The sequence below is a fragment of the Patella vulgata genome, chromosome 8 (assembly GCF_932274485.2).
Source record: "Patella vulgata chromosome 8, xgPatVulg1.2, whole genome shotgun sequence".
Taxonomy (NCBI): domain Eukaryota; kingdom Metazoa; phylum Mollusca; class Gastropoda; family Patellidae; genus Patella; species Patella vulgata.
In genome coordinates, this window is record NC_065886.2 from 25787109 (window position 1) to 25813485 (window position 26377).

The 26377-nt window shown below is 31.2% G+C and overlaps 2 long non-coding RNA genes across 4 annotated transcripts in view; one reads left to right on the forward strand and one right to left on the reverse strand.

The window, feature by feature from the left end:
• Positions 1-26377, forward strand: part of LOC126830054 (uncharacterized) — a 203973-nt gene that overhangs the window by 73453 nt on the left and 104143 nt on the right. The gene's annotated exons all lie outside the window — the stretch shown is intronic.
• Positions 1-26377, reverse strand: part of LOC126830055 (uncharacterized) — a 90724-nt gene that overhangs the window by 56646 nt on the left and 7701 nt on the right. For 2 of the 3 annotated variants that reach the window (XR_007683681.2, XR_008789089.1), the window contains exon 2: positions 1935-2050. This is a non-coding gene — a long non-coding RNA (uncharacterized LOC126830055). Of the gene's footprint in view, positions 1-1894; positions 2051-26377 lie in introns of those variants that run through there. The other variant, XR_007683682.2, reaches the window with a different exon arrangement.

Sequence of the window (26377 nt, forward strand, 5' to 3'; positions counted from 1 at the left end):
TTAACTCTCGATGCCATCTTATGTGTCGGATTGTCACTGGATTTGAATCCGATCTGCTGCTCAACGCTCATTGATGATTAAATCAAAAACTGGATAATCGAGACTATGTTTTGATCGTATCGACTTTAGTATCGATGACCAAGGCTAGACCTAAAATTTAATCGCTAATATCTCGGTTCAGAGTGGAGCAATTTAACTGAAAATTTCAGCATATTCCCTTTACATTATCTAGTTTTTAACTATTATAGTGAGAACTGCCAGCTTTTTATCTAATCTTCCATAATGCCCAGATTATGTCTTCTTTTTGAACAGGTAAATTCCCCTATAATATTTTGATCAATATATTTAATCTTTATGTTCTGTACATAGCATTACAATAACTTCGATATGCAAATGAGGGATGTCGCGTGAAGACGGAAACAACCAAACTAAAGATGGCGGACGTGCTATATTGATGTATCTAACACAGATTTACTAGGCCAACCTAAGAATTACGCCAATAGGCTATGCTAGCGCATATAAAAATGTTTAATAACCCAGATTGGTTTTCGGACAATGACGCGTAGGCGAAACGATGCGAACAATATGTCAGGTTGAATAATTTAACGCAGACCAATGATTATTTGTCGGTAATAGAAAATTACATAGGCCAAGCCTGTTCCCCAATCCAATTGTTTTAAAAAAGAAAATGGAAAATCGCTAAGAAATAAAAAAAAATCGCTTTAGCCTAGCTCGCACACTTTTGCAATGCAAGCTTCAGTCTGAGTTGACAATGTAAAATGATCGCTTCTCCATATCCCGAAGGAGCTGTATTGACGTGTTTTGGGGAAAGAGAGGGACACCTTCACTATTTACTGTAACGAAACAATTTATATATATATACTTTAAATTACACTATCCCCCCATAACATATCAGAAATCTTTCGACCGTCTTTATAAAACAGGGATAGTCATAGGAAAGCAATGATCAACCGTGTGTATCCACACGCTCATTATATCCACGAATAACTTTTCAGTATACCCAATTAATTGTTTGGCATATTAGTTTCTGACAACCTATAGTGTTGAAAGGACTTCATGGAAGTTGGTGTAGCAGTTTGCTGTAAATTGGGCATGAAGTGTAGGTTAAAAACTGTATGCAATAGATCATATACGTTTTGGGTGTATCGGCCTGTATCATTATATGTTTATATATTTTTGCATTATGAACATGTTTTAGAAACAAATTTGGCTTTTTTAGAATTCGCAATTAAAGGTTTTTAATTGTATGGCATAACACAAAAATATATATTGAATCTTGTGATCATAATATAGGAGTCACGCGACATTGGTAACTACATCCTAATAATGAAAACAGAACACTAGCCGATAACTAATAATATATATCGACATCTTTGTAAAAGTCAAATTGTGCCAGACAATGTGCTAAATAACAAAAGGTCATTAAAAGCATACATATATTCATAAAGCAAACGGGGCTGAGTTTAATCGATGTTAGCTTTCTAGACGCAATAAATCCCACAGTAAAGGTCATTCACAAGCAAGCCGACATTTTAGATCTTAAACCGCACCAATGGGGCTTTGAAGACACCTGCTCTGAGATATAGCACATTCCATAAATTGTCAAGCAAATCTTTCAAGATAATAGTCGAATTTCTCTTTTCAAATTCAGGTTTCGTGCCTATTTCTGGTCTTCGATTGTTTGCACACTCGTGATGTCTTATCGATTGCCAAACCACCAGACAGCCTCTGTGGATGGTGTAGGCCTTGATTGTTGGTGTGGGCCTTGTGTGACGTATGATCCGTATATTCATGCTTTGGTATTATGTGCTCCCACCGATCATATGTGCTGTGTGCACATTAATTATTATAGATAATGACATGAATCAGTGAATTTTAAAGAAGTGTTTTATTTTCTAAAAAGAATACAATACCTTTAATCATCATAACGACAGACGATAGGTCATAGGTCACGTATAATCATTCACTAGTTTTACTTGCGTTTATCAGATGGCAAATATTGGCGAGTATTCGATAGTTTGTTATGGAGCTGAAATTAAAAGCAAAAGAAAAGATTGATAAATGTAGACTTGAAAATGATTGTAATATTTGGATAACTGTTTGTGGTTAAATTATATCGGAGCAGCACCGTTGACATTCCAACTACCGTCAATAAGGTGTCCTCGGAAGTAATGCGCCATTTTGATTTAGAATCTTTAATAGAATAGTATAGCTATAGAGGGCAGATGAACCAAGACATGACCTTCAATATGACAAAACATCAGACCATTTTTAAAACCCCCAAAATATATTTTTTTTAGCATATCACTGGAAATTAGGTTTTGACAATCACATTTCTCTTTTAACTTACTGAAGGTCATCACACCTATTATTATATTGATGGTTAGCTTTGGCAATATTAGTGTCATCTTTATTACAAAATTCCATCACTGAGTCGGAATTGATTCAATAGAATCAGTCCACCAGCACACAATATATACAAACTAATTAAAGCATGGCAAGTGTATTTTGTTATGGTTTAGATAGGCTGTAAGTAATTCTTGCTGGTACACCTTTTGGGAGCTAGTGTCAATGATTGGTCTATTGTAAAAGGTACAAGTCATCTGCATAGGATTTATAAAGCTATTAGATGTAAATATGCATTTGATAGCTGACTCTGGTATTGAAATTTCATTAATATATGTTTGTTTTAAGTCAAAATTCGCGAAGGTCTGTATATTATGTGAATTCTAAAAATATTAGATGTAAATATGCATTTGATAGCTTTATATGGTAATGCAAAAGGTTATTAATAGTTCTTGTTTTAAACAAAATGCACGAAATCTGTATATAAATGTGAATTCTAAAGCTATGAGATGTAAATATGTATTCAAAAGCTAAGTGTGGCCATGTACATGTAAATGTAATTAATATTTGTTCTAAAACAAAATGCATAAAAATCTCTGTAGAATGTTAATAGTAATAGAGGGACTGCACCACACACAGTTACACAAAACAAATTTATGGACGAGACACAATACGCAGAAATCACAAACAAACGCACATATCATGATATATTTCGATTTATTATTTTAATAATATTAAAATACTGAAGACTTGAACAAAATGAATCTAATCGTGTTGTCAAATTGCGCAATGTACCTATCATTATTTCTGCAGTTAATATGTAATTTTCGCTTTTTTACATGCATTACTTTAGAAACCCCATTCAAGTTATCTATTATGATTACGTTGTCTATAGCAGCTTCAATGTTCTTTTGGTAGCTCAAATGCTCGTAGAATCCCCACCCCCATATCTCGTATTAACTTATTCTATTCATAAAGAATATAAGAATATAATAATCATGCACAGTTTATATTTGGAAGATATTCTAATAATACGGTGTTCTTTTTTTATTAGTTAATTGCACGAACAGGCGAGGAATTCGCCTCATTTTGTGGAAGTGTGTCAAGATTGGTAAAACCTGTTCGTCGAATGCCAAATGTCTATGATATATACCAAGTTTAGCTCGTAGACAGAACGTCCATATTACACTGTCTGGGTTTTGTGCCAACATTTACCATCACCAAGCTGATTGGTGTATTCACCACTCTATTTTTCTTACTTTTACTTCTTTCCATATCTCAGGCCTCTCCTTGCTAACATGAGATATAATAAGCTGAAATTCTAGGACTCTGGCCACAATTAATCCTTTGTTCTATTGTGATCAAACCGATGTCGTGCCATGCCTTCTGCTATTTATCACTCGGCATCTATAGACTTCGTCATTAATATAAGCAGAGGAAACGGTAACCTGGGCTTTTAAAGATAACACAGATAATTAGAGTCGTGGCTGCAATATGGCAAAAACTGAACGAATCTTGGCAACTTTTCATTTACTTATGGAAGAGAAACGGCACTCTCTTGTTATAATTGCTGATACTTGCTGTTTTACGTGGGAAAGGGAAATTAAAGAGAAAAATCTGGCTAAAAATCAGGCATAACAAGCCAGTCTTAAAGCTTCCATTTATCTTCTGCTGCTTAACCTTGAGCAGTGGATATGTCTGGCCGATTTGACTCTAGCTTCTCATCATCCCAAATGTAGATTCATGACAGTTGCTTTAGAAGTATGCCAAACTTACTGGTACCATAATAGCTTTTTAATGTGTGAGACATAGTACATGTAGTATGAAATGGGAATTTTTTTATTTATGATACTTAAATCGGTGTCTAGTAACCTAAAATGTAAAGAAGAAAACAACAGTACAGATGCAAAAGAAATGTATTGTTTTAGAAATTAAGCAAGGTTCATGATGCAAGAGCTAAATCTGCCTATCGCGGGTCTTTTTTTTGGCTTAAAATGTTATATCAATTATAATTTAGGTATTTATCTACTTGACAATCCAGTAATCCATTTACTAGAACATATCGAATGGATTAATTTAACGTTAAAATGGATAATCAGACTTTGTTTATTGTCGTAGCAATGGTACTTGATAACGGAAAATATCTTGTCAAAACTTCAAAACATTTATAACTTCGCTCAGAAACAAGTAATTTGACTGAATCGTCAGTATATTCCTTTTTAATTATCTATTTTTGAACTACTATAGTAAGGAAACGCCAGCTCTGTATTCAAAAGACTTCTTTTTCCCTGTAATTCGTGACTTGCAAAGTAAAACTTTTCTTGTTGTTGCTTTATCTAATTGATAATACGTTATTGTCATGTATTTTGTGCAGACGTTTTATTTCACCTTAGTATTCGAGACTACACTTAGCGTGCTCTGCACTATAATAATATGAACGATGATTTAGGCAGCCCAATGTTGATACGGGGTGCTACATGTATTTAACGACCATCTGGAAAAGTTTTTGTTCTTATTTTTATTCATGTGCTATCCTTCGATTTCACAAGGTAGACGTGGTCATTGGCACATACGTCAAATTGTAAGGTAGTGCTATCCGGAAGTTGGTTTAATCTCCCTTATCCAGACCCATTTAAGAAGCCCAGGGCATGAGAACAGTGGAGCAGAAGTTGGTATAGAAATTGCTGTTCACACGTTGATTGGGACAACGTGGCTATTTTAATTCTATTTTTCATGGATTGCTTAAACAGAAACGGTCAGATATTCCATAATGATTACATTTGATATCTAACCACTTCTTGACACCGTTTTTCTGCAGACAAACGTGTTCAATACGAGGAGTGACATTGGTGTGAAGACCCCTAAGCGCAAGCGAATTATTGAAATAAAATTAAACCATATGTTAGTCCCGAAATGACCTAGTTTGTGTCGAGTGGATGTTAACCCCATTCCTCACTCTCTCTTATATTGGTTCCATGTTCAAGATTCCTTATTCTTAGTAGATGGTTTTATACTACAACAATATTTTTCAAGTGTATTATTGTCGTACTGATATCTGAAAGCGTTCTAAACGTAGGTTATTGATATAGACATTTTAAGAAGCATTCGTGTCCAGGCAGATTTAAAATTCATTACCTTCCTACCAAGCATAACAGTTTTAATCGATACTGACCAATGGAATTGACAACAGTGAACAATAACCTTCATTGATTTTGAACTGTAGGCTTATATATTTTTGAAACGTTCGGAAATGAGTCGAATAGGTTGGGTTCCTCGCTTATTTTTAGATTCTCTAAGATGAAATTTTGTATATTACCAACATAAATGATACAATGGGTGATTTGTTCAGATTTATAACATCACAATAGCAAAACATTATCGTATCACAAGTTTTGTTTATGATGTAAACAGATTCATTCGACTAAATGACTTTATGTGAGAACATTTGACATTTTTTGCTTCTATCGGTACCGGTCCCAGTAACGAGGTACATCTGAGAAGATGCTTCCATTCAAACACTATATCTAGTTTCTATATATTCGATCAAAATGACCCAGACAGTTCGTGTTATAAGAGTGGATAAACTGGTCCAACTTCTTCACATGAACTTAGTGCAGACACCTATCTATGAGGAGTAATAACGGTCTTCTCGTGGTATTCGACTCAATAAAACAAGGCAAATCTCTTGTCATTCTTACATCAGACATTAGATCATCTTGACGGTCTGAAATTAATTTCATTCATACAGCTAGCTCTAATTAGCTATTTTGACACAATGTATACAACATGCCACATTTTATTTGTTTTGGAAATTATATACATATACTTTATAAATGAGCATACTAATCGCTTAAATTTCTGGAGTTAATACAGATATTCTTTTAATCCAAATAAAACAAATGCTTTGAAAGAATATTTAAAAAATAAAAGTGGGGTTTGTTAACTTGAATTTGTGCTTAATATCAAAGAGGTAACGTGCCAGTATAAAAGTTGGATCTCAAACAAAGTTAAGTTTTTGGACAAAGATTGTTCAAATCTTCGTATTATACTTGATTTTGTGGTCATTTGTAGTATACATTAGTTCATATTCGTCAGTTTTAAAACAAGGCATTTGGTCCAAACGTGGATAATTAATGCGTTTAAGCACATTATAAAAATTTTATACTAACGTTATATTTACTCCAATAGTATGTTATAAATCTGTTTAAGACATGGTACCGATATTCAAATAATGGAATCATAAGCTTAAAATGTGTATTGCATTGTAAGATTATTCAGAATAATAGCCTCTGAATTATGGACGGATATGTAGGTCATTTACTACATCAACAAACGGTATCTGAAAATGAACCTCTAAAATAAAGCAATAAGCTTATTCGCTGTTTTTTAAGACTGGCAACCTTAACATCTTATGATACCCCAATTATATCCCCAGAAGTTTATAATAGTGATAATGTTAGGAGTAATAACAATTCAAAAAAAACTATTTATATATCTAATATGTCACTTCAACGTGCACAGTATGGCCCCTGACATAAAGAATTTACATATTATTTTGGTTAAAAGGCTGTCACCTATGAACTGAAAGATAATACATTTTAACAGTAAATAAATCACACAATTTTGCCAGTTCGGCAAACTAATTTTTCTGCCGTTTGCAGGTACACAAGCCAATTTCTATTTACCATTATTACATGTGCTGTACTATGTAAAGTTTTGTTTGGACTGTGGCATTTCAGGCACATTTTATTCGGATCAAGCTGTCAAACCATTATTAGATGGGTCATCCATGTCAAGTGGGTCAATTTTCAGAAATTTGTGAAATCGACCCCCTCGAAAAAATCTGGAAAAAATGTGGTATTTTACATGCAAAAACTAGAAACTGTGCAAGATTTGTGGTCTGTAGCTTAAAAATTGACTGAGATACGGGCATTTGAGTTTCATGAGTTACCGATAGGTTTTCAAAACAAAATATGTATCAATAATTTACTCGAGTTTCAGATATCTTGTTTTTATGTTTCGAGTAAAGATATACCACCCAAATTTGGTAGCGTTAGGGAATTTTTTTTTATGTAGATTACGAATCTGCAATCAGATTACAGGTGAGTGGACATGCCACGAAAACCTAAAACAATTTGGTGGAATTGTATATTTTTATGATTTTGTAGTGCTCCAGGAGCTACAAGGTAAAAGATATAGACCAATATTTTGGCCTATCCAGAGATTGCTGGTAGTACTGCATAAGAAACATTTGAGAACGCACCAGTCTTCGCTAGATTCCAAGAAAATTGGCCTCGAATATGGTTTTAGACACAAATTTTCGAAAATTGCCTCGTATTTTCGAGCCGAAAGAACCCGGTAGATGAGCACCTAAAATTCTGAAACTTGGGGTAGTTATAGTTTGTACTAATGTCTCCAACATATTTTAAAGCCATTCTTGACCCATGCTGTCTAGATATTTTTTTGATTTTTTTCAAAATCTGTGTTTTGGGTCATTCCATGTCAATTATCACCCAATGAGTTAAACCGTACCCACTTTGATTTTGCTGAAATATGGTTTATATGCTTGTTAGGACTGAAAAAGCTGTATTCCAAATTTTAGCTTGATCCGACTAACGTTTCCTGAGATACTTTCCACCCAGTTTTGTGGATTTCGGCCAAAATGGGCGTGACCGCTATTATTCAAAAGACCATAACCCAGTAACCGATAGGTCAAAATTGCTGGAATAAGCATTTCTGGAATGGGAAAAAGATGATATCTTGCTGTTTGAATCATAGTTATCTATCTTTAGAGAAGTCTCCGGCAGGTTACTATGTATAATCGGAGCTTATCTATGAACAACATAATCCTGCTTTAAGTGCAAAGATACTGATTTTCAGCCTCAAGTGTGAATATATAAGTTGATTTTGCATGTTTATAAAAAGATATTGTACCTCCAATTGTTTGACATTGTGTAGAAAACATGGTCTACAAGGTCAAATTGAAAATCAAAAGGTCTTCACCCTTTAAAACACGCCTGGATGTCAAATATAAGTGTAGATTTATTCTCTTTGAAATAGTTATTCCAGCAATTTTGACTTATCGGTTACTGGGTTATAGACATTTGAGAAATGGCGGCAACGCCCATTTTGGCCGAAATCCCCAAAATTGGGTGGACCTTCTCTCAGGAATTGTTAGTCGGATCAAGCTAAAATTAGGAATATCAGCTTTTTCAGCCATAATAAACATATTAACCAAATTGCAGCAAAATCGAAGGGGGTACGGTTTAACTCATTGGGTGATAAATGACATGGAATGACCCAAATCACAGATTTTGAAAAAATCAAAAAAATATTGAGATGGCATGGGACAAGAATGGTTTTAACATTTGTTAAGAGACATTAGTACAAACTATAATTCCACCAAGTTTCAGATTTTTAGGTGCTCATCTACCGGGTTCAATCGGCTCGAAAATATGATAATTGACATAGTCTGACCCAAAACACAGATTTTGGAAACATCGAAAAAATATCTAGACGGCATGGGACAATAATGGCTTAAACATATTATATTGGAGACATTAGTACAAACTATAATCACACAAAGTTTCAGATTTGTAGGTGCTCATCTACCGGGTTCTATCGGCTCGAAAATTTGTGTCTAAAACCATATTCGAAGTCAATTGTCTCGGAATCTAGTGAAGACTGATGAGTTTTCATATGTTTCGTATGAAGTACTACCATCAATCTCTGGATAGGCGAAGATTTGGGTCTTTATCTATTACTTGGTAGCTGCTGGAGCACTACAAACTCCAGAAAATATACAATTATGCCAATTTTTTTTCGGTTTTATTGACCAAGTAGCATGCGAATCCCACCACTTTGATTGCAGATTCGTAATCTACACAAAAAGTTCTTCAAGACAACCAAATGTGAGCTGTGTATCTTCACTAGATAGGTGAAAAAAAGATATCTGAAACTCGAGTAAATTATTGATACATATTTTGTTTCGAAAACTCATCGGTAACTCATGAAACTCAAATGCTCGTATCTCAGTCAATTTTCAAGCTACAGACCACAAATTTTTCACAGTTTTATAGTTTTTACATGTACAATAACATATATTTTTTCCAGATTTTTTCGAGTGGGTCGATTTCCCACCCCTGACCCACTTGACATGGAATGACCCAGATGTGATATAGTTATCATTTGGAATGTTATTATATACAGGCCTATTTCATATATACACTTTATTCTTTATGGTCAGTGTAACTTAGCTCTTGAGAATTTCGTTGAAGATTACAATAGAGATAGGTGGCTTTCATAAGTTAAAAAAGTAAGGACAGGAATGTGAAACCTACGAAGTTGTGATTTCGGGGGAAAGAGTCGTCACAAGAATAATTATAACTACAATTAAGGCAATTTTCATTAAGTATTCCGAGAATGTTTGTGTCGATTATGTCAATTCCAGTTTCGCTGGTGACTTGTATTATTTAAAGCGACACTTGCAAAATACCGAATGCTCTGTAACGGAGACGTTCGTAGGTCATTCATAATCTTTGTTGCATTATTAATTTACCTAAATTTAAAATCAACCTCGGTAACAATTTCTATAACATTTTTAATGATATGTGTGGAAAATTTAGAAAAAAGTATGAAATTAGAAGTTTTGCGTTTTTGCATGGGTTATTCTGATATACAGTTTAAATTTAGATAACTACACTTATACCACCCAAAAAACACTTCGATAACGTTAAAACAGTACCACCCAAAAATGCTTGGATAACTTTAAAACTAGCTGTTGTCGAGATGTACATTCTAATTGTATTTACATGAAGCCTCCTAATTCCGCAATAAATAAAATTCATAGATTGTTAAAAAAAAGTTTCACATTATAAAGTAACATAATAAATGTTATTTTAAAATTCGACGTAATTAATTATATGAAAAAAACCCCTAAAACACACAAAATTTTATAAATCTACAAAAGTTTGTGTTAAGTTATTGAAAAGAACACAAACTTGTGTTAAAGCAATGTAAAACAACACAAGATTGTGTAGAATATTTTTTGAGATCCAACACAAGTGTTTTTTCAGTGCATTATCTTCGAGATTTGTGCCCAGGCTCAATCAATCTATCAGCAGCTGTCACATTTTCATAAGCCTTAAATTTTTCAGATAAAAATAGTTTCACCGTCCAAACATGCAAACAGGTTTGAATTTAAATAGCAGTCGACGTAGGCCTACATGATGCTTAACTATTGATATTAACTTGTTTGTCCATCATAAGGCCCATGACCATTTACTATTATGAATGTTTCGTTTTGGATACATTACTTTCGTATTTTATTCTAAAATTTTACCCGTAACGCTAGAAGTGCCCCAAACAACATGAACAGTTGTTAATGTGATTTAATATTTAAAAAAGCGTGCAAAAATAATCCGTTCATTGTGAATTAATTTCGATTGTCGTACATAATGATCTTGCCAACACCTTAATTCATGTATGTCCTTGATATTTTAAAATTATTCTCAACATTTTAATTCTCACCTCAGTATATCATCAACAATTTTGTTCACCGATGTGGCCATCAGATTCCGATATACCTCTAGCATTTCAAAATACCATAACATTTTACTTTACTCATTTATACTCAAAACATTTTATGTTCTCCTGTAAACACCTTGCCTCTCAATATACCCATAACTTGTATCCAACAGCCATTTACCTATAACACCAGTACGAGCTCCAAAAGATATAAAAAGTGGTATGTGATTTACTGAAGTACATAGTGATTTTGCCATACACCTTAATTCATACATGTCCTTGAATGTTTACAAATTTTATAATCAACAATTTTGTTCGTCGATATAGCCACCACATTACGATATAGCTCTAGCGTTTTAATATACCTTACACTTCCGTTTTATGCTTAACATCTTACTTTACCCACCCATTCCTCCTATAATACTCTCATCACATTGGCGTTTCCATTCTTTTACTCCTAACATTTTACTTCCTCCTAACAAATAACTTACCTGTCAATATACTCTTTTTACTTCTCGTCTCACACTCATTATATTTTCACTTATTGATTTCTAACATTCAATTGTAATTTACACCTCAGTATATCCGCAATATTTTATTTTACTCATCTGATTAACTCTTGACATTTTACTTTATTTTATCATTTAACCCATGGGTCCTGTTTTCATCATTCCCTATCCTCCCCACTTCGTGCACATTATTATTATTATTATTATTATTATTATTATTATTATTTTTTTTTACTGCATAAGGGGCATTTCCCACATCGTCATTTTCATTGTCCCTGTCGCCATAAATATAATATATTTTGTGGACATTCATTTTTATGTTGCTTGAATGGTACCCATTCGGATTTGTTAAAATGAAGTTGATGGGAATCTCTTATACGCCATCTGAAAGGGGCAAAATTGGATATGTTCGGTGTTTTTCGATTTCTCCCAAGACGCTTGCAGGGTTTCAACAGATTGGATAAATGGTGGTTGGTAAATATTTATATCCACATTTCACACTTGACTTCAACTACATTGTATCTTTAATATGCTTCCAACTATTTTGGGTAATATCTCCAAAATGTAAACTTGTCTAACTCACCTATAATATATCCTAACTTCATAGTCTTAGCCATAGTATTTACCTTCAAAATATTCAACATTTATTCAACTGTTTTTTTTAGCAATGCAACAAATGTATACATGTATAATGTGATTTTGAATTAAAACCCCCACCGCATTAATGTGTGACTTTTATTGATAATATATAGATATATGTTTGTTCTTTCTTAGCAATTTACTGAGATGTTTCAATTTAGGTGTTTCAACTTAAGACTTACAAGTCGACAATGTATGGCCATGGTAATTTTTCTGAAAAGTTATTCTAATTCACATTTAAACATACATTTAAACATATAATGGCTTTTCTTAGATACCTGTACACGACTTTTCTCTAATATGCTACATATTTCCCAAATATACTTTTTGCAATGTATTCCCATAAAATACTCTAAACATAGGATTACTTTGTCTAGATAATTTCAAAATATGTGACTTTTTTCACGAACTTATCGTAAATCTATGCCTTAAGACAGACTTGCAGATGATGTATCTCCATGATGATGTTTCTCAAAAACTTATTTTAATTATATCAATTTTCTCGGCATTTTTCGAACAATTAAATATTAATGACTTTTCTTAAATACATATAATATACACTTTTCTCTGATATTCTATTATTTTTTATTACACTTAAAAAAATATCCTTTTTCAAATCTGTCCCATTTTGACAAAATATTCTTTTTCAAATTTGTCCCCATAATATACCCTAAACAAAGGACTGAAATGTGTGACTTCTTAACAACTCATTGTAAATATGTAACTTTTTGCAACGCCGTGTTCACAATAAATTTAAGACTAAAATTAAAAGATTCAAAATTCAGTTCCCTTTTCGTTTTATCATAATTATAAATATGTTAGATTCAACATATTGTATATGTGTATACATATCAGAAATCATAACACTATTTCTAAATATAGATCCAAATTTTTAAACATGGAACTGTGAAAATATCAGTATAACTTATATTACTACTTATCCCGATTTAAATTCAACCTAGATGTATGACCATGTCTCAGAACCGAACAATGTTTTTTCACACTACTGTAGAAAAATTATATAAAGTAGGAGAGGCAATATAGGCCTAGTCTGTTCTTCAATCCTTTCCTGAGAATAAAAAAAAAGTCCCTTTTTGGTGGGGCAACAATCATGACAGGATGTGGAATTCGTTTCTATCACTGGGGTGCATTAGTGTTTGTTTGTTTTTGTTTGTTTTTTGTTGGTTAATTTGATTTTGTATTAAACATTGGTTTTACTTATGAACATTTCTATACAAAACATACATGCATAGCGTTAGAAGTTGATGTAAACTTATTTGATAAAAAAATAACACGTCTTCTCCAGGTGGCCGTATAGATTTGCTAGAACAATATGACTGCAGCACACACATGTTGACACTTTTTCACGCACGCGTCAAACTATCAGTGTCTATCAATTACATATAGTCAGAAGAAATCAATTTTTTTTTTTGATGTATAAATTTATTTCGTATCCGATCATATCCAAAGTATAGACAACCTCTGCTCTAAACAATGAATACAATTTCATTTATTATGCTAATTTACATGAATGGCTATACAAACTGTAATAAAACAGACAAAATCCAGCGAAAGGACAAAGGCTTTACTAGTTGTATGGGTTTTTTTTCAAATTCAGACAATAGCAGTCTAAATAGTTTCGTATATAAATAGGCGAAAATTGTCTAGGTAAATGAGTAGACATCCTTGGATAATTATTCCCATATCATTATTACTTTATTTTTATAGTCGCCCTGTCTATACAACTTTGCACACCGTTTATTTGACAGAATTTGATGCAACAGTTTATGCACATGACTGAAAAATTTATCTGCAGCAGGCGTGGCCTATTTGTGACTCACGTGACGACTATCAAAACGGCATATCACCCCATTCAAAACGGGCGGTGCAAGGGCTCGACATATGATCCTTCCGCGCGCAAACAGAGTGCGTCCATGAATCGTGACCTAGATTCATTGCGCGAGCTCAGCAAAAGACCCAGTGTGCAGATTTTTACGAAAAAAATCGATCGATTTAGACGTCTGGCAATTCAACATACACGGTGGGTTTATTTAGTTTGTTTTTCAACAAGGCCGTTTTGTTTTGTCTGTTTTGGCGAAGAGTTCTGATGGTAATTTTTAGCATGTTTCAGCCAAGACTGATGGTTCCATGTCTGGAAAGTCTAGATGCTTGGCCTATATGTGGAAAAAATACGCTTGCTCTGCTCTAAAGGTATGTAGTGGAGACATACTTCCACAGTTTACCACTTTACATATCGATTTTTCTTGGCAATATCTGCCCTTGTCTCCTAATCTTTGGGTTGATGAGGCACAGTCATGACATGAATTTTTAGCATGGTTTCAAGGAGGTTAGGGCATATTATGATGTATAATATAACCTGGTGAATATATAGCTGTAATGACAGTGTAATGTTTAACCATATAGATATAGGTACAGACATGCTATATATAGGGCCTATTATCATATAGCAGTAACATGGCTAACACAGGGTTCTTCAGACCTATAGTATTGATTTTATGCCTTTTAAAAATGGCTGTCTAATACAAATTTCGATTAATTTCCTAGGTGATAAAGACATTTGTCACAAGAACATACTTATAGTCTTCCTTATGTCACAATGTATGTTAAGGACAGATAAATAATAATTTGATATAATCTTTGTACATCATTCTATGTATATTCAAGGTTGTTTAGTGTCAATAAAATCGTCTACTGTTTTAAATTTGTTAATTTTCTTTCATTTAATCGAAGTTTAAAATTTGAAATCGACATTGATATCATCGTTGTATTGGATATTTAGATTATTTCTAAGAGGTGTATGTACATTTAAGTTATAGAGCGTTATGTTCGGGAAGGGATTACACGTAAGCCCTATTCAATATCAAGTTCCGCCACTTTCCAAGTTTTACGGAAATTCTTTCCGTCACATTTTTCATAACGCGAAGATTTAAAATGGTTCCTAAGACACATTTTCTCGGAAAAAAAAGAAATCAATGAACCAAATGAATATTTCAAGTGCTCTGACCAAAAATGGTAAACTGGAAAGCAGACTTAATATTTCGTTTTCCTAATTTTTACTTTAAACGTGTAATAAATCGCTTGTCGAATATTCAAATTAAACGGTACAACGGAGACAATAGCCCACGCACATACTTCATTGGTTATTCACTATGACGTCATTCATACTTAAATCCTTGCACCAGCAGGTATGTTTGTCTTTGAATGAATGTAAATGTAGAATGATAATTATTACAGAAAGGGAATTTCCAAGATTTTTCGTATGCCGACTAAATGATTAAATATATAGGGTCGTTCCCAAATTAAAATGTAATGTACTCTTTCGTTAAGGATGGCTTAAAATTGATTGTCCTTTGACAATGTATAATGTAGGTCATATCTTTCAGCTGCCAAAGTGTTTTTTTTTTAAGATTTTTGTTTTATTTTTAAGTTGGAAAACAGAGTGAGTACCTTGGTATTACTAATATTCATTTATTATATTTGAGATAAACTAATTGCTAAGAAAGACTAAGCGAGAGGCGATTGAATGAACACTTTGTGTATTTTATTAAAATATTTAGTCATTCACATTTAAACAACGCAACTTAATTTTAAAAAAAAGAAAAAAAGAAAGTATCTGTTAAGAATTTCCTTTAAAGGAATATATAAAACGTTACATGTATCCTTTAATATCTGACGGTCTATCTAAGTTGGTAAAGACATTGCTTATACCAACCTCATATTTCTTTGATTCTGGTACTGAGCAATGGTTTAGTTTTATATAAAATTTTCGGTTATTATCCAAAAACCGTTGCATATTAAACTATGAAAAATATCTCTGTTAAAATATAGACCATTCAGAAACCATGGGCCCAATTCCGTATACTTATAGGCTATTCTTAAAGTCGCTGATCGTCATTTGCATTTTTGGGACAATATCTAATGATCAAATGTATTCACATTGATTATTTAACATTATTAAGATATCAAAATATCAACGGTGGATAATTTCCTGGCCTTGACTCAGTTGAATTAGAAAGAGGCCCATCAAAATATTTTAGCCAACATCATCAGTATCGCTGGCTTGTGTTGACCATATCCTTCCTATATGTCCTCTTCTGGAGATGCCGAATGTTGACAAATTTTGAATTTGTCATATCTTTGTAAATAGGCCTACTGAACGAAATTGAACCATTTTTGAACTGATATTCTTTGTAAGGGGTTTACAATTTTGCTGTTTGACGATCAGAGACTTTAATCATCTTTTATTATATAGAATAGGTGGCTGCTATATTGTCTGAAATATAAAAAAAATATATTATTTTTTAATCAAACTGAAGAGTTTTATAGTAACGAATTGGAAAGTCTGTACATACAGCAAAACAACTAATAGTGTCTGTGTCAACGTGGGTTACATTTGATAGGTTTACTAGCAAACTATCTGCTGGTAAATTTAGTCGACATTTTGGGCTTCGATTTATACGGTTCGCTTAAATTTTTTCTCTAGACATATCATATCCCATTCTAGGTTGTATACTTAACTATTAATACATTGCACTAATTGAAAACAGTGTTGTGTTTAGTCTGGGGCTAGACATGTTTTAAAATGGCAGCTGGTATAACAGTTACCTCCCCTTAGACTGCTTCTGCCATTTGTGATTTAGATGCACAATGTACAACTTCTGTCATACAATCTCACTAGACAAGTATAGTGTTCTCTATATATTCATCTTAAAATACAAGACGCCTTTTTTATACATCATGATCCTTTATCTGATCAAGACGTGGGTGAAAATACGAAAATAATTGATATTCGTGGGAGTTTATCAAAATATGCAATATTAACATATAGGCTGCTATTGAATGTTATTTTTATCTATATACTGATTGTGTAACCTAATGTACCAGTTAAACAGTTGATAAAGAGAAATGCATATTGAAAGATCTAAATCATACTTATGTGAACAGTAAGAAACGCTTATAAAAAAGGAAGACGCTGTGATTGACATAATATAGTAAGCACAGTTCTTTTTGTTGATAACATTTGTTGACTTATTGTTTCTAAAATATTGAAAAAAAAACCCTGTAAAATCGTTTCAACATAAAGCATATATTTAAGGTTTGTTATAATTGAAAATAAGGTTAAAAAGCATAAAAAGTCCAATAAAAATTTTGTGATATTTTTTGAAACCACCCAAATTATAGTGAATACTAAGAATTATTGCTAAACAGATGTTTGTGTAAAAAAAATACTCTTTTTTTATATACCACTTGTTAAATGTATCTCTAGCGAAAAGTAGAATTTAAAGTCAATGAAGAGTAACATGTCTAAAAATAGGTACAGTGAATGAATATAAATAGCATTGGTTATGCCATAGATATATCTATATAAGTGTATTTTTATATCTCAGAATTTCGAGAATTCTTTTTATATTTTTATCTCTAACACTCGATATTGATTTATGAGATGATTTATTTTTTTATACAAATTTGAAAAATATGAATTCTATTTATGTTCTGTCCTGCGTTTAATTCTTTTCTATTTCTTTATTTTATTTATTTAATGTAATCTATTATGTATACTACAATATTTTATGGAATTATGTGAATGTAAACGCAATAAAATGAGACAGAAATATTCATCTTTCAATTTGAAACTAGGCCTTGTTTATTACATAATAAACTGCATTTAGATAGCATTTATGGTTACAATATGAATAGATTAGTCAAAAATAGGATATGGAGACTTCATTTGAATTGACATAATTGAAACTGTTACTTAAAATACACGTAGCTGAAACTGGGGCACTAGTTCATGAACGAACTGGTTGTAGACAGCCGACAACAAACATATAAACTTATTTCCATATATTATATAATCTTATGTTAGAAAGTCTAATGGTTTCTTGTCGTGACCTTTCGATCGACTCATTATTATGCGAAATTTTAACACTAAATAACTATATTTTGAAGAAAATACTCATAAAAGCTATTAATTGTAAATCTGCCATATATATTAAGCCTATTTTTGTTTTCCAAAAGGCTAGATTGCTTATGCTGTTGGAAATATCATTTTATTAACTAATCGCACACAGATTTCTTTTTATAGAAGTATATATTATATTAAAATAATTCATACATGAATCCACCTTTGAACCTGTTTCCTCGCTTATCGCTAACGTAAAGCTTAAAGGCAGTTCCCCACGTATTATATGAATTTAATTATATGTGTATTATACAAAGTTGATAATTCGCACAAATTTATCGTGTGTATGTATAATTCATAGTTTATTATAGTCCTTGTATAATATTATTATAAATGCTAGGCGATTTGCAATCTATATAATTATATATGTCCTGATATGAGGGGATGAATTAAAGGATTAAACGTCATGAAATATAAACTGTAACTCTCATTAAAGTAGTTTAATTTATTCTAAATGTTACGTCATAGTTCTTCCGTTGTCATGAGTAATGTATGTGCTCTGATTACCTATCATAGTCAATAAATACATGTTGGAATTGTTTTCAACGCGAACTATTAATTATGAACACTATTCGAAACTGTGTTTCTGATATAATTAGTTTATTGTGGATATAACCTGGACTATATAGGGTAATACAAATTGAAAAGAAAAAAGGTAAATACAATGAACAGTATTGTAATTCATGGAGGCATGGATGGTTAATTGATACTCCGTATTCCATATGTGTATATAATTGTGTTGAGTATATATATATCTGGATTTGGGTATTTACCCATGTGTTTGTCGAGTTTTTATCCTGGACCTGGGACGTTAAAAGATTTGCAATGATATGAAATTGAAGGATGGTAGTGTGAAAAAAATAGCAGTGCGGTTGGAGGGTTGGTTTTTTGTTTTGTTTTTTTTTTCACTAAATTTAATTTAGGCCTTTTTTTTAAAAAAAAAAGTGGTTGTGTGTATATATTTATTTGAGCATAGACAAAGTATCGATAAACATATATTCTAATCTTGCAGAGTATTTTATTGTCTCAAAACTTTAATTAAGTTATATACATCTATTTTTTGGTGAAATATACATTTATAATGAACTAATTAGGGAAAGCCGTAGATGCATCCACCATGCGTTGTGTTGTTTTTTTGTTTATTTAATATGTAAGGCAATATTGTAGTTTATATGGGTGTTAATTTTGTTTTGTGTAGTTTGTGAACAAATGAATCGATCAGATCTTGTCTTTTCTTTTTTGATTTGTTTTGTTATTTCTTTTCTTGCTTTTGTTTTGTTTGCTTTGTTTTATACATAATGTTTGAGAGTGCAAGTATACAATTCTCATGATGTACAGTATCACCCCTAATGTTTAAAAGTTGCTCCATAGGAGTTTGCTATGGCAAGTTTTTTTTAAACTGTATTATTTTTAGTTTTCACGTTTTTGTGTGAAAAATATATTATAAAGATTTCAATTGAAGCGTTCGATGTGCAACATTGTGTCATGCTTATCTTTGTATCTGTCAACCGTATTTTTGAATTAGTAAATGCCGAATAAATGAACTGATTATTCATGGTGTACATGTATATTAGGTATCTATAAATGTGAGTTTCATGTACGTATTTCGAAAAAAAACCCCAAAAACATGCCCATGTTATATTTCCGCTGTTATTTTTAAAGAAACTGTAATTTTAAATAAAATATGAATGCGAGGAATAATCTACTTTGTTATGATTTGTGTTTTGAAATTGTTACCTGTGTGAGATAGCTCTTCGTGCCATTAAGACATGATTATCATTTTATAGCTGTTTCTTTTTTTCATGGTACTATTATACCTTGTATGGTAATTCATTGAATTAATGATATTTTTCTTGTTTTCGTGTATGATAATACCTTTATATTCAGTTAAGTAGTACTAAGTTTTCTAATTAAAATTTACTTCAAGTAAGTGCACACAAATCCCTAAATTGTATGTTATAATAATATATTATATATTTAACTTATAACATTTGTTTCTTTTGGAAAATGAATTCTTAAATTGCAGCATTTACTGTTGAAATTAAGATATTTATGAATTAGTAAATAGGCGCGAAAAAGAAACTAAATTTTGTCGTATTGAGGCAAAATTAGTTTTAAAATATAAAAGGGTATTTACGATTCTGGTCATACGTTTAATAATATCTGGTGTCACAATTTCAAGCACCTGTTACGTTTCGGTAAATTTTTGAACGTGTTAGACATTCTCCTCAAATTATTCAAGTATAATATAATTGTTTTTTTTAAACAATCTTATTGGCAATAACTTATTTATAAATAACATTAATTTATCAATAAAAAAGTAAACATATTAATAGATGATGGAATGTGGATATTTTATTGATATATGTTATGCGTACAAGAAATACTACTTTGGTAACATATGATATTAATAGGCTATAGATAATCTCATCATATGTCTCATTAACATTTGAATCAACCTGGATCAGCATTGGTAATCAGCTGAGTTAAATTTTTCAAGTAAGTTAAGTATAATATAAGCCACAATTTATTAGTTGAAACTTTTCGTGGATCTAGGTATCGAGATCTAAAGCTTAAAAATTAATGTATTTTAAATTGAGATTGATAAACTACTTTAATCCCACTGATCAATAGGACTGAAGCAGATTTTTATGACTATTATTTCTTATAAAATGTTACTTATTACCAATCACATTTTAAAATAATGTAAAAAAAATGTAGGAGTGTCATTCTGTGGTCTTGTGGTTTTTGCGGTTCATATAAATGTAAGGGGTTCATATAAGTAGGGGTTAATTTTACACACCCATCGATAAATAAACATGAAAAGTATCTGTTGATATAGTTTGATGATAAAATACCACAAAATTTCACCGTAACCACAAACATTTAAATTATGAAAACATAAGATGCCTTGGGTTGATAATATATTATATATTTCAAGCTTCCCCAACCTTACTTAGAAATACTAATTCATATTTGTATGTTGTTTTATTTGAGTGAATTTATTTTTAAAACTCGTAGTAATATTAGTAATTTATTTTTTTAATTTATGGGTTTGGATTATAATTAGTGATCAAGAGTTTCGATATAACCCACCATATTAAATTTCATTTCAAAGGGCAAATTTCCTACTCAACTCAGTTTTAGATGGTTAAATAGGATAATTAAAATGTATAAAGTTAAAATTCGTTAATTGAAGGTGGTGATAATGTGACCACATCTAATTTTAAATCGATGGATAATAAGTTTCAGATAGGTCACTGATTCATTTATTTAATTATGGGTTTCGATATAACCCCCATTTTAAAAGTAAATATTAAATTCCATTTTGATGGGATTATTTCAAAGGGTGGATTTCCCACTGAACTCAATTGTAAATAATTGAATAGAATAATTAAAATGTATAAAGTAAAATTCGTTATTTGTAGGTGGTGATAGTTGACCACGTCCAATTTTGAAGTTTTGGATAATAAGTTTCAGTCACATAAAGACAAATAAATATTCATCTGTTATTAATTAGTCGTAAGAGAAAAACATAGTAAAATTTCTGATATGGACTATCCATAAATATGTGTTGATTCGCTTCATTAATTTATACAATTTTCTTTTGCTTGGTCTAAGCATTTGTATAGTTAAATTGGAGCAGCAACATTGGTTTGTTTTGTTTATTACGTAAAGCCTTGAATTGCCTAACTCGGAACGAATGACCTTCTCTTTGACCCCTATCGTAATGTTAAGTCAAAAAACAAGTTTTGGGGTCTTTAAATTGATTTAATTAGCAGAAAAAAACTTTGTGATATTATCTGTTTTTGATCATTGAGTCTTGTATCCAAAAACATGCCAGTAAGTAAATGTTAAACGCGATTTTATTTGAGAAAGTAGTTCCTTCACCTCTGAAACCTGAGCACCGATGCTTTGCATAATAACGCACGAGACGAGATTGCGAAGAATGACGTGATTTGGACCTGTGAACCCGATGGTGAAGTTAAAGATAAATACAGATGCAGTTGGGTATTTATTTTATTGTAGATTTACTTTATATCATTCATTATCAACTCTGTTGGTGAATTTATCATCGAAATGTTCGATTTTTAGCTTTAAATGTCATTTTGTTAAGTCGCACGTGTACATGTATTGATACCGGCTAAGACCGCCATATGCAAAGCTGGGCGGGAGTAAGCGAAAATGATGGCAATTGCCGAACTAAGAGGCCTTCGTACTTTTCTATTATAATTTCTTTATTTTCTGTGATCCGTGTTTCGATTCATGTTAGGTACATCAAAAACTACCTGTAGTTGGATATTTCGTTTTATTAGCTAAATCAGAGAGCCATTTATATGCTGTTATCATTCACATATTCCAATGAGCTTTAGGTCATGTCTCAATTTTGATTGGTCGACAAGTTATCGTTGATGTATTACTTCGCGTTTATTACAATCAATTCAGATAACACAGTATGTCACAGAAAAAAAGACCGTATAAGTATATGACAACTGTAAAGGATCGTCTTCCTTACTCAGATCCTGTTATAATATACAAGATTCTGACTAGGATTGCATAAGTTATGTTGTGTCTATTTAACTAGTATTAGAGTTAGTGTGTATATGAGAAAGGAGATCGGTCGAAAAACTAGGGCATAGGAACAGACAGTTCTACAATCAGTCTGTGGCATTTTAAAAATTGCCTGCTTTATATAGGCGTACATATCTAGAGCTTTTGCGTATACTATTTATATTACACGCATATTCGGCGAACTAATAGAAGGCAATTACCTAGCAAACGGATCCCAAAAACATGTTATAGATATCTTTGATAAGCAACAAGTTATTGAAAAATCTAAAACTCGTGACATACTTTCTTGTTTAATATCTTTTGTGCTGCAAAAGTTCGAAATTGAACAAAGAAGAATTCGCAAAGCTTAGATAATTGAGACCTTTGCTCTACCTTTTTACCCCTCATTAAAAATTCAAGATATAAAAGTTTTCACCTGGTTTAATAAACTAGTTTAATGTTTATATTTTATAAATGTATATTGTATACATAATGTACAAGTTTAACTAGAAATAAACCATGTCGATTTGTCTAGACTTTTTATCTTGTTTCTTTTTGCTATACTGTGAACATTTTTGTGTTGGGTTCATTTAAAGTTTAAATAACTTTGCTTTCGTCGTAATGGTAGTGCATATTTCATTATCATGTTATCCACTTTTGACATAGTTATGGATTATTCAAACTTTGTAACGAGTTCATTCGGTCATTATTTTGATACGACGTTGATTCTCACGGCGTACACTGCGTACAATTATTGATAACTTTTCAGTGCAACATTTACATACAATATACTGTTGCCTACATGTATATCAAACATAGATAACTGTTAATTTAACAGGTTTTTTTTGTATTTAAAAGCAAGTTATACACTCCATCATTAATTAATTTTTCGTTACAGAATTCATCAATACACATATAAAAAGAAATTGTTGTTTTCTTCCGAGTTGAATTTATATTGTTTACTTAAATTTTAAGGTTAAACAATGAATGTAGATTTTTAATGGCGTTTAATATATTTTACCAACTAATTATATTAATAAGCTTACGGGTATTTGCACGGATTTACTCAAGTACAATTTGTCCCTTTTTTGAATTTCAAATCATTGCCTGCATATCTAAATTTGTTGACAAAATGATAGAATTACGTTATTGTGCATGCTTAAATACGAATAATAAATACATAAGTTGCAGATAGTTTAAAATGTATGTCTAATTCCGTGTAAATCAATTTGTTTTATCTTAAAGATTCGATGTTCTGATTTCAGAAATTGAGGAGATTTTGCATATACATATTATTGTAGTTTACGTAATGGCCGGCGTGTTACTATAAATAGGTTTCGTCATTAAGACTTCCCTGTCGAAATAATTTCTATTTTTATATATGGAAAAGTATTAATTACTTCCTTCACAATGTCTTTTAACATTTTTATGAGCATTAAAATGATTAATAATGCCCATTGTTACGCTGGCGCCATCTTGTTCATAATGTATATTATGTGCCTCTAAGGCGGCAATATGATGAGGGGAAAAATCAAATGTTATAGGTTAATGAAAATCTGAACTGGAATTATTTATAATAGTACACCCCGGTATAGTTAGGTATAAACCATACACCTACGTGATACAAATAGATATCAATAATATATCACTTGAAACTAACCGGTTATAAAACAAGGCCCTTTTTTTATTCAACAAAATTCGTTGATAGGCATTTAATTGGCCTATATTTATTTCATTGTATGTCAAAATAAGATTATTATTTAATAGTGATTGTTGTGGAAATATATAATTATTTTTGAAATTAAAGGATTTTATATTAAGATGATAAAATTCTATAAGTTATATGTATGCCAATTTATTACAAGCATCGTGCCTTAGTAATACTACTAACCCGAATAGAAAGCAACATTTAATGATTGAATAGCTTTACCTTAAATCCCATAAATAAATTTTATTTTCATTTTACAACAAATTATTTAAGTATACGGTTGATTTTATTTTTTGTTGTGGTTTTTTTTTTTACTTTACACGTGATATTTAATTAATGTTCCTTATCGAGCATTCCAATAAATATTAATATATTCTTCATATACAGTTTAGGTCAACCAAACCTTGAAAAAAAAAATAGATACATATATAAATGTAATTTGTAATATAACTACTTACTGTGTTAATTTAAAGTCGAACAGTGAAGAAAATGGATAAATAGTAGAAGATAACGAGTTTTAGATAAATAATGACTAACTTAGGCATCCTTGATAAAAATATCCTTTCTTTTCAGGAAAGTCAATCAAAATTCAAAATCGATATATTTGTAATTGTTAATTTTGTATTTTGTAATTAGTTATAACGTCTTGATAGATGCATTATAATGATATGAATTTAATTTTAACACTTACATATAAATGTCAGTTGTCAACCATTTAAGAAAATTATTTAAGGGAAAAGTAATGCTTAAGAATTAGCAGGCCTATTTTTTGAACTGGACTTATAATACAATAGATGTAATTGTCAATTTTATCAGATGTATTTTAAAACCTTAGTTATAGTTATTGTTTTTAGTATTTCCAGTTTGTATTCAAATTTTTGGGGTTGAGATCTACATTTTTGCTTTTTTTTTTTAAATACCCCTCTATTTAATGTCTATCTAGTGACAAATCGAAAATAGAAAATTACTGGAAAATTAGGCTATTATGTACCATATGGTAGGCCTATAACGCTGATCGAATCCACAAACTGATTAAGACACATCCCTGCACATCGGCCAATATTTAAATAAATAAACCTCTTTGGTACGTTGGAAGTAATACATTTGCCATCAACTATTAGTAAAAGGCGATACAAATAATACATTATTGGAAACTGTGTTGATATTTTTTCGTCTTTTGATACATTTTAGTTTCTAAGAATATGTAAACTTTTAATTCATGTCATGTAACAGTCTTCTATGAAATCAACACAAATACACGTGTATAATTATATATTTGACTGAGCTTAACCTTAGGTAATAAATTTTAACTTGATATCCAAATGTGATATCAAGAACGTAACACCAAATAAATTTTTATACATAAATTTTGTATTTTAAAAATGTACACCTTCTTTTAGAGAAAGATATCAATGCTGTTATGCGGAATTATTACGAAGAAAACTTTGCATGGTCACGGAGAATATGAATAGTATTTATCATAAAGAACACTTCCGTTTTCTAAAATTTTTATTATATTTTTGGGTTCATTATGCTTTATACAAGTACTTATTAGCAGTAGATACAATTTTTATGATTTTTGTTTTTTTTTAAAAAACAACAAAAAAAAAAAAACAAAACCCACAAAACCAGCTTAATTTAATTGATTTCGTGGATCGAATTAATTAGCTAGAAATTAAATAAGCTGTATATATGTATATATAGTCCAGAAGGCTGATTGAACTGTAATAACTAGTATTGTGTCACGATAGATTTCAAATCTGCTATAAACATTTTAGGATCTCAAATGGACAAAAAAAGATCCCCAGTTTCAAATTTTAACTTCAAATTGTTCATTTAGTTATAAATTGAAATAACAAAAATGTTAGTAAGTTTGTAAATTATCCTTTTTATAACAAGATTTTGTTTAAACAATAAATAAAGTTGTTAATTCTAAAACTATCCACTGCTCTAAACTTACTTCAATATATACAGTGAGCACTGTTTTTTGATTTCCATCTGTTCAAAATTAGGTCACCATGATGACACTATTAACAACATGCTTTGAATAACGACAATTGGGTTTTCATATCAAGAAGCATTAAGCACAAAATC